The 12,258-nt window shown below is 35.9% G+C and overlaps 1 long non-coding RNA gene across 7 annotated transcripts; it reads left to right on the forward strand.

Moving 5' to 3' along the window:
- The first annotated feature begins 309 nt into the window (after positions 1 to 309).
- On the forward strand, positions 310 to 5,496 carry LOC113313231. Of its 7 annotated transcripts, none has more exons than XR_003341756.1 (5): positions 310 to 2,024; positions 2,202 to 2,309; positions 2,481 to 2,599; positions 3,316 to 3,738; positions 5,465 to 5,496. It is a non-coding gene; the product is annotated as an uncharacterized LOC113313231 (long non-coding RNA). The 7 variants fall into 7 exon arrangements; XR_003341757.1 differs by lacking the exon at positions 5,465 to 5,496 and having other exon boundaries at positions 310 to 1,539; positions 1,699 to 2,024; positions 3,316 to 3,915; XR_003341758.1 differs by lacking the exon at positions 5,465 to 5,496 and having other exon boundaries at positions 310 to 1,214; positions 1,328 to 2,024; positions 3,316 to 3,915.
- The last annotated feature ends 6,762 nt before the right edge of the window (positions 5,497 to 12,258 follow it).

Raw genomic sequence — 12,258 nt, forward strand, 5'->3', positions numbered from 1 at the left:
TCCAGCACCTTTCTTATGGGGTACATTAGTAACCAATAATCAGTCGTCCAACCGAGTCTTCCCGAAATTTCACGCAAACATATTGAAATTTCATATTCATTATTTTAAAAAGGTATGAGGTTTGTGTCCATGATAGCCAGGACTATCAGACGGACGTCGTTTATCGAGGGCCATCATCCGAAGGCCGGAAAGCTCCGGATAGGGTTTTTCAATGGACGACTAGCAAAGTTCTGGTTGATTTGGGTGAACCATATATTGGGCGGGTTTAAACTCTAGCCTTTTCTCTCTATTTTCCACCTCCAGCCGAGCAGTAGAGTTAGAGAGGTTTCTTCTTCAACATACTCGGTTTTTCTTGGTTCTCTGGCACTACCACCACCACAATTACCCCAGAATTTATAGTTCTTCTCCTTCACCACAATGATTCGAAGTGAACCACACATCATCTTCTCCTTTTTTTTGTTGATTTCAGTTGGTCATGGATTTGCTAGGTAAGAAGAGATTTTGGATTTTATTAATATTTCAGAAATTAAAACCTAGGGTTTCATATATCTGGGGGGTAAATTTGGGGGATTTTAAATATATTATTATAAGTTTTATGTTTGTTGTGTTAACTTGCTAAGAAATACCTATTTATCAATTTCTTATATGATGTTTAGGGTTTTTTAATTCGTTTTGATTTTTTTTTCTACAATTTTATTAATGAGTTTTTGCAAATTTTTGGGTAATTCAATTCTGTTTTTGCAAAGCCAGTCATCTTACTAGGGTTAACAGTGCCTTCATTAGCTTCTTACAGATTGATTCCATACATGAATCTCCTAATTATCAATTATTGCTCACAATTGAGTATGTGTTTGACACCTGAATCTATAGCACTGTTAGCAAGTAGTAAACATAACAAGTGATCTTTTATTAGATAAGAGTTTAGATTTACTTCAGTTTGATCTTTTAGTGTTTATGTCCCACAAATTATTGCAGTTAAAATATATTGGTTCAAGCACTCTAGAACTATGGTTTTAACTCTTCCCTGACTTGGCTTAGATTATTTCAAATTCTTTGAATTCGCCCAAGAAGTTACTTATTTAACTCCTGTAGTACACTTGATATGAGACGGTTGGACCAAGTCAGAACTGTGCAACATATGGAAGTTCAAGTAGCATGTCACTTATTTTTTTCCAGGCTTTTATATCCAGCTGAAGCATTAGAAAAACATTACGGTATATTTTCAGTGAATTTCTCAATGTTGTTCTAGAAACTGTTTAAGGAAGAAAATATACGTTTTTCAAAACCACTAAAAACTTGCAGCTTGAAACATTCATGTATCTTTCAGTGATTGTCCTTAACATTAATCACTGAAAGAGGGCTATGATGGTGCAAATAGGGTGGTGGAGGAAATCACTGAATGGGGGCTATGATGGTGCAAATAGGATGGTGGAGGAAGCTGTTGTTGCTGGTGACGATGGTCTTAGCGTTATCTTTCAGTGATTTCCCTCAATGTTGTTCTCATAATTAGGTTTACCTATATGAGATTCCACATATTCGGTGAGTTTCTTAGTATAGGTTTACCTATGTTTCCCCTCTAAGGTCGTCGAGTGTATAGCCTGCCTTTTACTGTTCCACACATGTATCCAGACTGCTAATGTTTTCATGTGAAACGCGACCAAAACCAAAATACTCATTGAATTGGTTGGTGTTATTTAGTCTGCCCTGCATGTCATAAGAAAGTTCTTGAGGGTGGTGGTGACCTGTGGTGGACCAAAATGCCCGTCGAAAGTGGAAATTCCCAGAGCAAGGTTGACATTCTGGAGTATATATTGTAATTGTCGTGTTTGTTGGAGCGTGTCAACCCGTTATTCTATGAACATGGTCATCCCGTCCCATTTACAATGCAAGTTCCATTACACCGGCTGGATTCAAATTATCACACATGAGCTAAACTGTTGTTGCTGCTTGGAAATTGCGGTTGATATTTCTAATTACAGATCGAATATAAACCTAAACAGGGGTTTCGTTTGCTGCCAAACTCGGTAATGTAATGGTTGAATTGGTTTTAGGAAAAAGTCCAGCTAATAATTTAAAGTTATAGATGTTTGCAGTGAAAGAAATTTACAAGCTAATATTATGAATTGCAATGATCTAATCGTATGAATTAGAACATATGGGTATAGCTGACTAATAATAATTACTTTTTTTTCGTGTTGCAGGAAGATGATTTGAAAGAGAGAAGTCCAGAACATGAGCTTGCGGAGATTCCATTAGGAGGATTTCATCAAGCACGCTCTAACGGAAGTTGTACGAGCTAACAAGAATAGGTAATACTCTATAGTGTGCTTCTGTTTTTGTTCAATAAATTTCATTGTCTAATAATTAAGTTTTTTCATTTTTGGTGAGTGATAAGGCCAATGGAAATCAGTACCTAAATATTGCTCCCCTTTGTTTCTTCTCTCTAGGTTAAACTTATGAATATTTGTTTTATGGTTTAGAAAGAGAGACGGATGGAGCTAAAGTCAGGGAAAATTGTGTTGTAGATGTGGTTGCTAATGAGTGGAAGGATGAGAGCATGCATATTTAGCCGGGGGTTAAAGATCAAAAGTTTTTGCAGGTATTTGTTTCTCTTTGAAGCTGATTAGACTCCGTGATCTTATCTATTCATTACTTGCATTTTTTTTCATTTTAATTTTTCTGAAACTAGCGTTGTAAGTGTTTTAGATCCTATCTGTTAGTCATATTTTTCGCTTGGTCTTAAGATAGAACACTAGATAATTAACTTTATTTGATACATATTTCTCATTAGGATAGGTAAATGGTACTATTCACTGGTGACACGATGCAACTAAGAGATACATATTTTTTGGTCTGTATCGTTTCAGTAGTTAGTAAATAGTTAACAGTTTAGCATTGTGGCATCCAGACTTTAATTAAATTGGTGCATCTCTGAATTTATATGTAATCTAATTAAATTATAGTAAATCGCATTCAAAGTACTTATCTTCTGTGAGTGATAAATATCGAACTCAAATGTCTGACTGATTCATGCATATTATAAGCATGATTATTAACAAAGAAATTTATGGTAATATCATTATGTAATGTCAAAGCTAACCAAATCTTCATAAAAGTTCAGTTGGTTAAATTAGAGTATACCAATCTGTATAATTCAATTTGTTAAATTATAATGTACTGAACTATATAATTCATCCAACCCTCTACTAGCAATATGTTTAAGTTTCCGCGAAGTAGTTTGTGAACCGTATCACCTAATTAGTCTCTTTAACCAACACATTAACGGATTATTATCTGACTTTATCGTTGATTTAGGTAGTCGTAGACAAAGTCTGTTTGATCAATGCGCCGGTGCAGAGACGGCAAGCAACATATCTCATTGCTGGAAGCAGTGTTTGGATAGGTAAAAGGTACGAGGTTTGTGTCCATGATAGCTGGGAAAATCAGATGGACGTCGTTTATCGGGGGCCATCATCCGAAGGCTGGGAAGCTCCGGATGGGGTTTTTCAATGGACGATCGACTAGCAAAGTTTTGGTTGATTTGGGTGAACCAGCCGTGCAGTAGAGTTAGAGAGGTTTATTCTTCAACATACTCGGCTTTTCTTGGTTCTCCGGCATTGCCACCACCACAATAACCCCAGAATTTATAGTTCTTCTCCTTCACCACAATGATTCGAAGTGAACCACACATCATCTTCTCCTCTTTTTGTTGATTTCAGTTGGTCATGGATTTGCTAGGTAAGAAGAGATTTTGGATTTTGTTAATATTTCAGAAATTAAAACCTAGGGTTTCATATATGGGGGTAAATTTGGGGGTTTTTAAATATACTGTTATAAGTTTAATGTTTGTTGTGTTAACTTGCTAAGAAATACCTATTTATCAATTTCTTATATGATGTTCAGGGTTTTTTAATTCGTTTTGATTTTATTTTTTTTGTTTCTGCAATTTTGTTAATGAGTTTTTGCAAATTCTTGGGTAATTCAGTTTTGTTTTTGCAAAGCCAGTCATCTTACTAGGGTTTACAGTGCCTTCATTAGCCTCTTACAGATTGATTCCGGACATGAATCTCCTAATTATCAATTATTGCTCACAATTGAGTATGCATTTGACACCTGAATCTGTAGCACTGTTAGGAAGTAGTAAACATAACAAGTGATCTTTTATCAGATAAGAGTTTAGATTTACTTCAATGTGATCTTTTATTGTTTATGTCCTACAAATTATTGCAGTTAAAAAGATATTGGTTCAAGCACTCTATAACTATGGTTTTAACTCTTCCCTGACTTGGCTTAGATTATTTCAAATTCGTTGAATTCGCCCTAGAAGTTACTTATTTTACTCATGTAGTACACTTCATATGAGACGATTGGACCAAGTCAGAACTGTGCAACATATGGAAGTTCAAGTAGCATGTCACTTATTTTTTCCAGGCCTTTATATCCAGCTGAAGCATTAGAAAAACATTACGGTATATTTTCAGTGAATTTCTCAATGATGTTCTAGAAACTGTTCAAGGAAGAAAATATATGTTTTTTAAACCACTAAAAACTTGCAGCTTCAAACATTCATGTATCTTTCAGTGATTGCCCTTAACATTAATCACTGAAAGAGCGCTATGATGGTGCAAATAGGGTGGTGGAGGAAATCACTGAATAAGGTCTATGATGGTGCAAATAGGATGGTGGAGGAAGTTGTTGTTGCCGGTGACGATGGTCTTAGCGTTATCTTTCAGTGATTTCCCTCAATGTTCTCATAATTAGGTTTACCTGTATGAGATTCTACCTATTAGGTGAGTTTCTTAGTACATTTCATATAGGTTTACCTATGTTTCCCATCTAAGGTCGTCGAGTGTATAGCCTGCCTTTTAATGTTCCACACATGTATCCAGACTGCTAATGTTTTCATGTGAAACGCGACCAAAACCAAAATACTCATTGAATTGGTTGGTGTTATTTAGCCTGCCTTGCATGTCATAAGAAAGTTCTTGAGGATGGCGGTGACCTGTGGTGGACCAAAATGCCCGTCGAAAGTGGAAATTCCCAGAGCAAGGTTGACATTCTGGAGTATATATTGTAATTGTCGTGTTTGTTGGAGCGTGTCAACCCGCTATTCTATGAACATGGTCATCCCGTCCCATTTACAATGCAAGTTCCATTACACCGGCTGGATTCAAATTATCACACATGAGCTAAACTGTTGTTGCTGCTTGGAAATTGCGGTTGATATTTCTAATTACAGATCGAATATAAACCTAAACAGGGGTTTCGTTTGCTGCCAAACTCGGTAATGTAATGGTTGAATTGGTTTTAGGAAAAAGTCCAGCTAATAATTTAAAGTTAGATGTTTGCAGTGAAATAAATTTACAAGCTAATATTATGAATTGCAATGATCTACTCGTATGAACTAGAACAAATAGGTATAGCTGATTAATAATAAATTACTTTTTTTTTTTTTGTGTTGCAGGAAGATGATTTGAAAGAGAGAAGTCCGGAACATGAGCTTGCGGAGATTCCATTAGGAGGATTTCATCAAGCACGCTCTAACGGAAGTTGTACGAGCTAACAAGAATAGGTAATACTCTATTTTGTGCTTCTGTTTTTGTTCAATAAGTTTCATTGTCTAATAATTAAGTTTTTTCATTTTTGGTGAGTGATAAAGCCAATGGAAATCAGTACCTAAATATTGCTCCCCTTGGTTTCTTCTCTATAGGTTAAACTTATGAATATTTGTTTTATGGTTTAGAGAGAGAGACGGATGGAGCTAAAGTCAGGGAAAATTGTGATGTAGATGTGGTTGCTAATTAGTGGAAGGATGAGAGCATGCATATTTAGCCGGGGATTAAAGATCAAAAGTTCTTGCAGGTATTTGTTTCTCTTTGAAGCTGATTAGACTCCGTGATCTTATCTATTCTTTACTTGCATTTTTTTTCATTTCAATTTTTCTGAAACTAGCGTTGTAAGTGTTTTAGATCCTGTATCTGTTAGTCATATTTTTCGCTTGGTCTTAAGATAGAACACTAGATAATTAAATATATTTGAGACATATTTCTCATTAGGATAGGTAAATTGTACTATTCACAGGTTACACGATGCAACTAAGAGATACATATTTTTTGGTCTGTATCGTTTCAGTAGTTAGTAAATAGTTAATAGTTTAGCATTGTGGCATCCAGACTTTAATTAAATTGGTGCATCTCTGAATTTATATGTAATCTAATTTAATTATAGTAAATCGCTTTCAAAGTACTTATCTTCTGTGAGTGATAAATACCGAACTCAAATGTCTGACTGATTCATGCATAGTATAAGCAGGATTATTAACAAAGAAATTTATGGTAATATCATTACGTAATGTCAAAACTAACCAAATCTTCATAAAAGTTCAGTTGGTTAAATTAGAGTATAGCAATCTGTATAATTCAATTTGTTAAATTATAATGTACTGACCTATATAATTCATCCAACCCTCTACTAGCAATATGTTTAAGTTTCCGCGAAGTAGTTTGTGTTTTTTTTGGAGAAGATAAAATTCATTCATTAGAGAGTGCTGAGCTAGCACTAAAAGAAACAACACACAGCTATTCAAACTGGACAACACAAAACGAGTAAAGGGGAGTGTAAAACATGGAACAGAAAAACATTTCCCCTACTACATGTTTGAAGCTAGTTACTACTTAAAAACCTCCCAACCGTGTATGAAATCCACAAACTTAAAAGTAGTTTGTGAACCGTATCACCTAATTAGTCTCTTTAGCCAACACATGAACGGATTATTATCTGACTTTATCGTTGATTTAGGTAGTCGTAGACAAAGTCTGTTTGATCAATGCGCCGGTGCAGAGACGGCAAGCAACATATCTCATTGCTGGAAGCAGTGTTTGAATTCCTTCTCATTTGCGGATTTCACTATGTTAGTGACCTTGATAGCATAGAATGTAAAGTATCTTGAACCTTCTAAACTGGGTGTCGCAAGGATTACAAATTAATGAATATCGCTCAGAGGGTACATAGGAAAAGGTAGAGCTTGGCAGAAGCACCGACTGACTTTGTTCTTTTGTTTGCATTACTATACTCTCAAGGGTTATTTGTCCCATTAATATGCATTATTTTTCCTAAATTTTTTGTCAGTTAACTCTATCACATCTTTTCCAGGTTCTCTTGACTTCTTCCAAAGTGGTACTATCTGCTGATTCTGCTCTACCCTCTGCATTACTTGCTGAATTGCAGGTGCTAAGAGATGAAATAATTATCCACTATCAGGCGCAGCCTAATAGCGGGAGGTACTGCAAACAGGTACTACTGACAAGTAATTACTCCCTCCGTCTCGTCTCTAAAAGATAGGCAGTGTATAATTTGCAGTTAGGAATCTCAACGGAGTGTTCGGAATTCTTAAGTGGGTCTGAAATTTTTGAAGTTTATTAGTTAATACTTTCTTATAACTTGGAATAGAATGTCAAATAATATAAAACATAAATATTACCCATTTAAGAGATGATAAGCTTGGACCTACATGTAGACGTAGTGATTTGGTATTTCAAACATGATTTCTTCTTCTTTTGTTAAACGTGGTCTTTCAGTTTACAGATTACTCCTTTTGGTACTATTACTTTTAGACCAGAACTTGGTGTACTTTGCTTTTCTCCTGTTTGGATTGTTGGCATACATGAGATGTTATTCCGGTTATCGACACAAATTAGCATGTTTTTGATTATGGCATCTTCTTTACCTGCACAGCATCATATATCAGGGTCATTCAAATTACCCCAAGAAAATTAATTCTAGATTTCCTTGCTGTCGGCGATCAACTGTGCAATTTTATATATGTGACGATCCATGGCTCCAAGACTCTCGACTTATTAATGATATCTCTTCTTTTGGCATTAACTACTATGCCTTAGTCTTGGAGAGTTAATCCACATTTCCTTCGCACACCCGTCTTCTATGCCCTGTCAACATGTAAGTAGAATCACATATGGACACTTCATTGTGTTATATAACTACAGGAAACCGGAAATTCGAAAATGCTATTCAAGCTACTTTCTTAAAAACCTTGATTTCCTTTCACGTTTTTGAATTCCATGATAAGCATTTTAGAAAACCCAAGCTTGATGTCCAGAAGTCTCATTTGAAACTTCAAAGTTCAAATCCAACAATAGCACATGGGTTCTATCATCGCCGGAACTGAACTCTCTCTTAGCTTCCTCTATTATTTTTCTGTTTCAGTTTTATGTTGGTTTATATATGCAATATACATAACGAAGATTAAAAGGCAACTCTGTTTGCCTAAGGTTATAGTACTCAAATTTTGTATTGATTTTATTTTGAGCTAATGGTGTAATTTAATGTATGTCCTCCATTTGTTGAAATTAATGGTACAGGTGTTAATGTAGGAAGATGCGTCGTTTTTGCTTCCAGTGCTTAGGACATCACTGGGTTGATGAGCATTATAATTGAATTTATGTTAATTTACAACGTTGGTGCCTAGGTGTGCTTCTTGGTGACGTTATGGTATTGCAATGTGTTTGATGTGTCCTGCACCACCTATGATTTGCGTTCTAAACTACAAACAAAAATGGTCAAGGGAGAAAGTGGATGGCTTCTGATTCTTCAGTGGGTCAGCTCGGATTTATAGTTCCACTTATATTGGTCCATGGCCGCTGAAATTTACAGCAGTTTGGGTATATGATTGTTTGCAACTTCTATATGTTGTATCTGTCTTCATGCTTTTATGGTTAGTATTATCTCACTCAATCTCAACATTGTCTAATCCTTAATGCAATGGTTATTGTAAAAGCTTTTGGAGTGCCATTTCTGTCTTGCTTGCTTTTCTAAATTATGATATCTCCTCTGACAGGTATGTACTCTGCAGTCTGCACGGTATTCGCCTCAATAACTGCGGTCATGGAATGGAGCAGTGTTCTCTGTTCTACTATGATTCATGCTTGAGTAGAAGGACTATGCTGGCCACACATATGGCTTACAACTTTAATGGTCTTTATGGTTCCTCCCGTTGTTTGCAAAGGAGGAGTTAGAGAACAAACCTGCATTTCAAGATCCATATTGCGTCGAGGGCTTCACTGAAACAAAAACTGATACCAAATCACACATGAAAGCTATTTGTTGAGTACATAAATGAAAATTTTGCTTTTATGTGCATTTGTTAGTTTATTTTTTTGCCTAAAAAAATAACAAAATAATTCACTTCAATGATTATAAACTTATAATTTAATCTTTCCAGCACTGAAATTCTCTTTAATGTCATTATAGCTCATGGAGAACTTCATGGTAGTGACCGAGAAAAGCGTCAATTTCACCCATGGTTAACCCGTCTAAATTGAATGCTTTATTGTATTGTCCGGGTATGTATAGCTGCTGAAAAAGCGGATTTAACAACACCACCCAATATTTCGCTTAGCAATTTGTATGGACTAACTCCGAAACATTTTCTAGAGAATCAACTAGACAGTCAGACTCAATCTAGGTAAAAGTATCTCAAGAAGTTAATATCTCTCTCTTGTTTTGATTTACTCAAGCTAACAGAAATCAGCGAGTCTATAATCAAACACAAGGAACGACTTGGACGGTACCAAAGACCAATGTCCAAGGATCAATCAATATCAATCAACAACTAAAGGTCGGATTTCCAATTGATTGATTCAAATGCACAACCTGTATTATTTCAATTATATAAACAAATATAATGCAGAAATAAAAATAACACAGACACCAGAATTTTGTTAATGAGGAAATCACAAATGCAGAAAAATCCCTGGACCTACTCCAGATTGAATACACAATGTATTAAACCGCTACAAACATTAGCCTACTCCAAGCTAACTTCGGGCTGGACTATAGTTGAACCCCAATCAGTCTCCCACTGATCCAAGGTACATTTGTACTCCCTACACCTCTGATCCCAGCAGGATACTGCGCACTTGATTCCCTTAGCTGATCTCACCCACAACTTAGAGTTGTTACGACCCAAAATTGCAGGCTTTAACAATAAACAAATCTGTCTCACACAGACAAGTCTATCAAAGGATCAATCTGTCTCCCACAGAAAAACTCTAAACGTTTTTGTTCCGTCTTTTAATAATAATGAAGGTGAACAGGAACCAATTGATAATTCGGTCTTATATTCCCGAAGAACATCCTAGATTAATCAATCACCTCACAACAATCTTAATCGTATGGTAGCGAAACAAGATGTCGTGGAGTCACAAACGATGAGACGAAGGTGTTTGTGATTACTTTTTATATCTTGCCTATCGGAGAACTCTCACGATCTCAAGCCAATCAATATGATTGTACTATTACGATAAAAGATGCAAGATCAGATCACACAACTACGATAAAAGTAGTATCGGTCTGGCTTCACAATCCCAATGAAGTCTAAAAGTCGTTAACCTGGTTTTAGAAGAAGAAGAAAACCAAAGGTTAAAGGAGAAACGACTCTAGCACGCAAACTAGTATCACACGTAAGGTGTGGGGATTAGTTTTGCACAATACTAGATGTCTCCTTTATATAACCTTTCAAATCAGGGCTTTCCCTTAGTTACAAAGCAATCAATATACACCGTTAGATGAAAACCTGATTTAGATTCAAGCTAATATTTCTCAAAACCTGATTTAGCTTGTCATACACAAATGATTGTACGCTTCTAGGTTTGTTAACCGCACCCAAACGTGTACATTGTTAGTTCAACAGTAGTCTACCCAAAGAGGTTAACCATATGAGCGTTTCATACCAACCATGTTCTTCTTCACCATAACTAGTTCAATTGACTCAAATGAACTAGTTAAGAGAGTTGTTCAATTTCAAGAAAATCTTATGTAACTACACAAGACACAATTGAAGCAAATATGATTTGATTCACTCGAATCGGTTCATGAACTTTAATATCCACGGTTTGCAAATGCATTCCTTAGTCTTTTAAGATTAAGTTCAGAAATCATCTTTAGATATATAACCTTCTCAAGTTCGCAGACTAGGTTCGTGGACTTAAGACACCGGATAGAGTTTACAAACTCCAGTAGAAATTCTCGGGTTCGAGAACTACACTGGTTCGCGGACTGGGTTCGCGGACTTGGCTCACGCAAGTAGTTTGTCAACTCCAGCAGAAATTCTCGGGTATGAGAACTTCGGTTGTTCCTATTCTTGGACTTGGATGCAGCGTTAATCGGGAGTTAAATATATTACAAAATCTACCGATTATAAGTTGCCCCAAAATGAGTTTTTTCTAAAATCCTTCATGTATTGAATTTTGAAACCTGCTATAATCGGAAGGGAATACAACTTAACAACCTACCGATTATAAGGAGCCACAGATCGAACCCTTGCCATATTCCATAGGTTTTGAGTGTACACAGCCAGCCATAACCACTTGGTTCGTGTTTTGGATGCAGCGTTAATCGGGAGTTAAATATATTACAAAACCTGCCGATTATAAGTTGCCCCAAAATGAGTTTTTTCTAAAATCCTTCATGTATTGAATTTTTAAACCTGCTATAATCGGAAGGGAATACAACTTAATCGGTAGTGTAATCTAGTTAATAACCTTCCGATTAGGTATTTATAATCGGGTACAGTATAGCTTCCGATTATGTAAGGAAATTAACATATTCTCTGCGTTTTTGGACATTCCTTAACGTAGTGTATAGGTTGGGAATAAAAAAGTCACCCCTAATTCCTTTTGGGTTAGTTAGCAACTTGAAAAAACAGAGATAGGTTCGCCCCTGAAAATGCCAGGATCTTAAAAGGTCCATGGAACAAAAAAATTACCACAAAAGGTTCCTAAAAGAAACAGATCTAAGAGAATCTGAGGGCATTTCCCTTGGACTCCAAATTAGGCACTGTATTATCAGTTTTTGCAAACTGTTCACTAGAATCCTGTTTTTCTTTCTCATTTTCATACAAATAAAGTAAGAGTGAACTACTGTATTCCGGCCTTCCGTCACCAGGATAATTCTCATCTCTACGAAAGACGTTAACCGAAGTTAATGTGAAACAAGATTACTAAAATTAAATTACCTCCGATTCAGTATATGCCACGGTGCAGGATCCATTAGCCTCCTGCGCCTCAACATTTTCTGAATGCAAAATCTTGACTCACTATGGTCTTCCATCAGCTGCTCAATCTTCCTATTTTTTGCTTTTCTGGAACAAAATTAAATTAAGTTAATTTTAATTTAATTTAATTAGATAAAAATTAAATTAATGAATTTTGTTGTATACTGGTGAATTCTGGGACAGTTTTT

The sequence above is a fragment of the Papaver somniferum genome, chromosome 9 (genome assembly GCF_003573695.1).
Source record: "Papaver somniferum cultivar HN1 chromosome 9, ASM357369v1, whole genome shotgun sequence".
In the NCBI taxonomy this organism is placed as follows: Eukaryota; Viridiplantae; Streptophyta; class Magnoliopsida; order Ranunculales; family Papaveraceae; genus Papaver; species Papaver somniferum.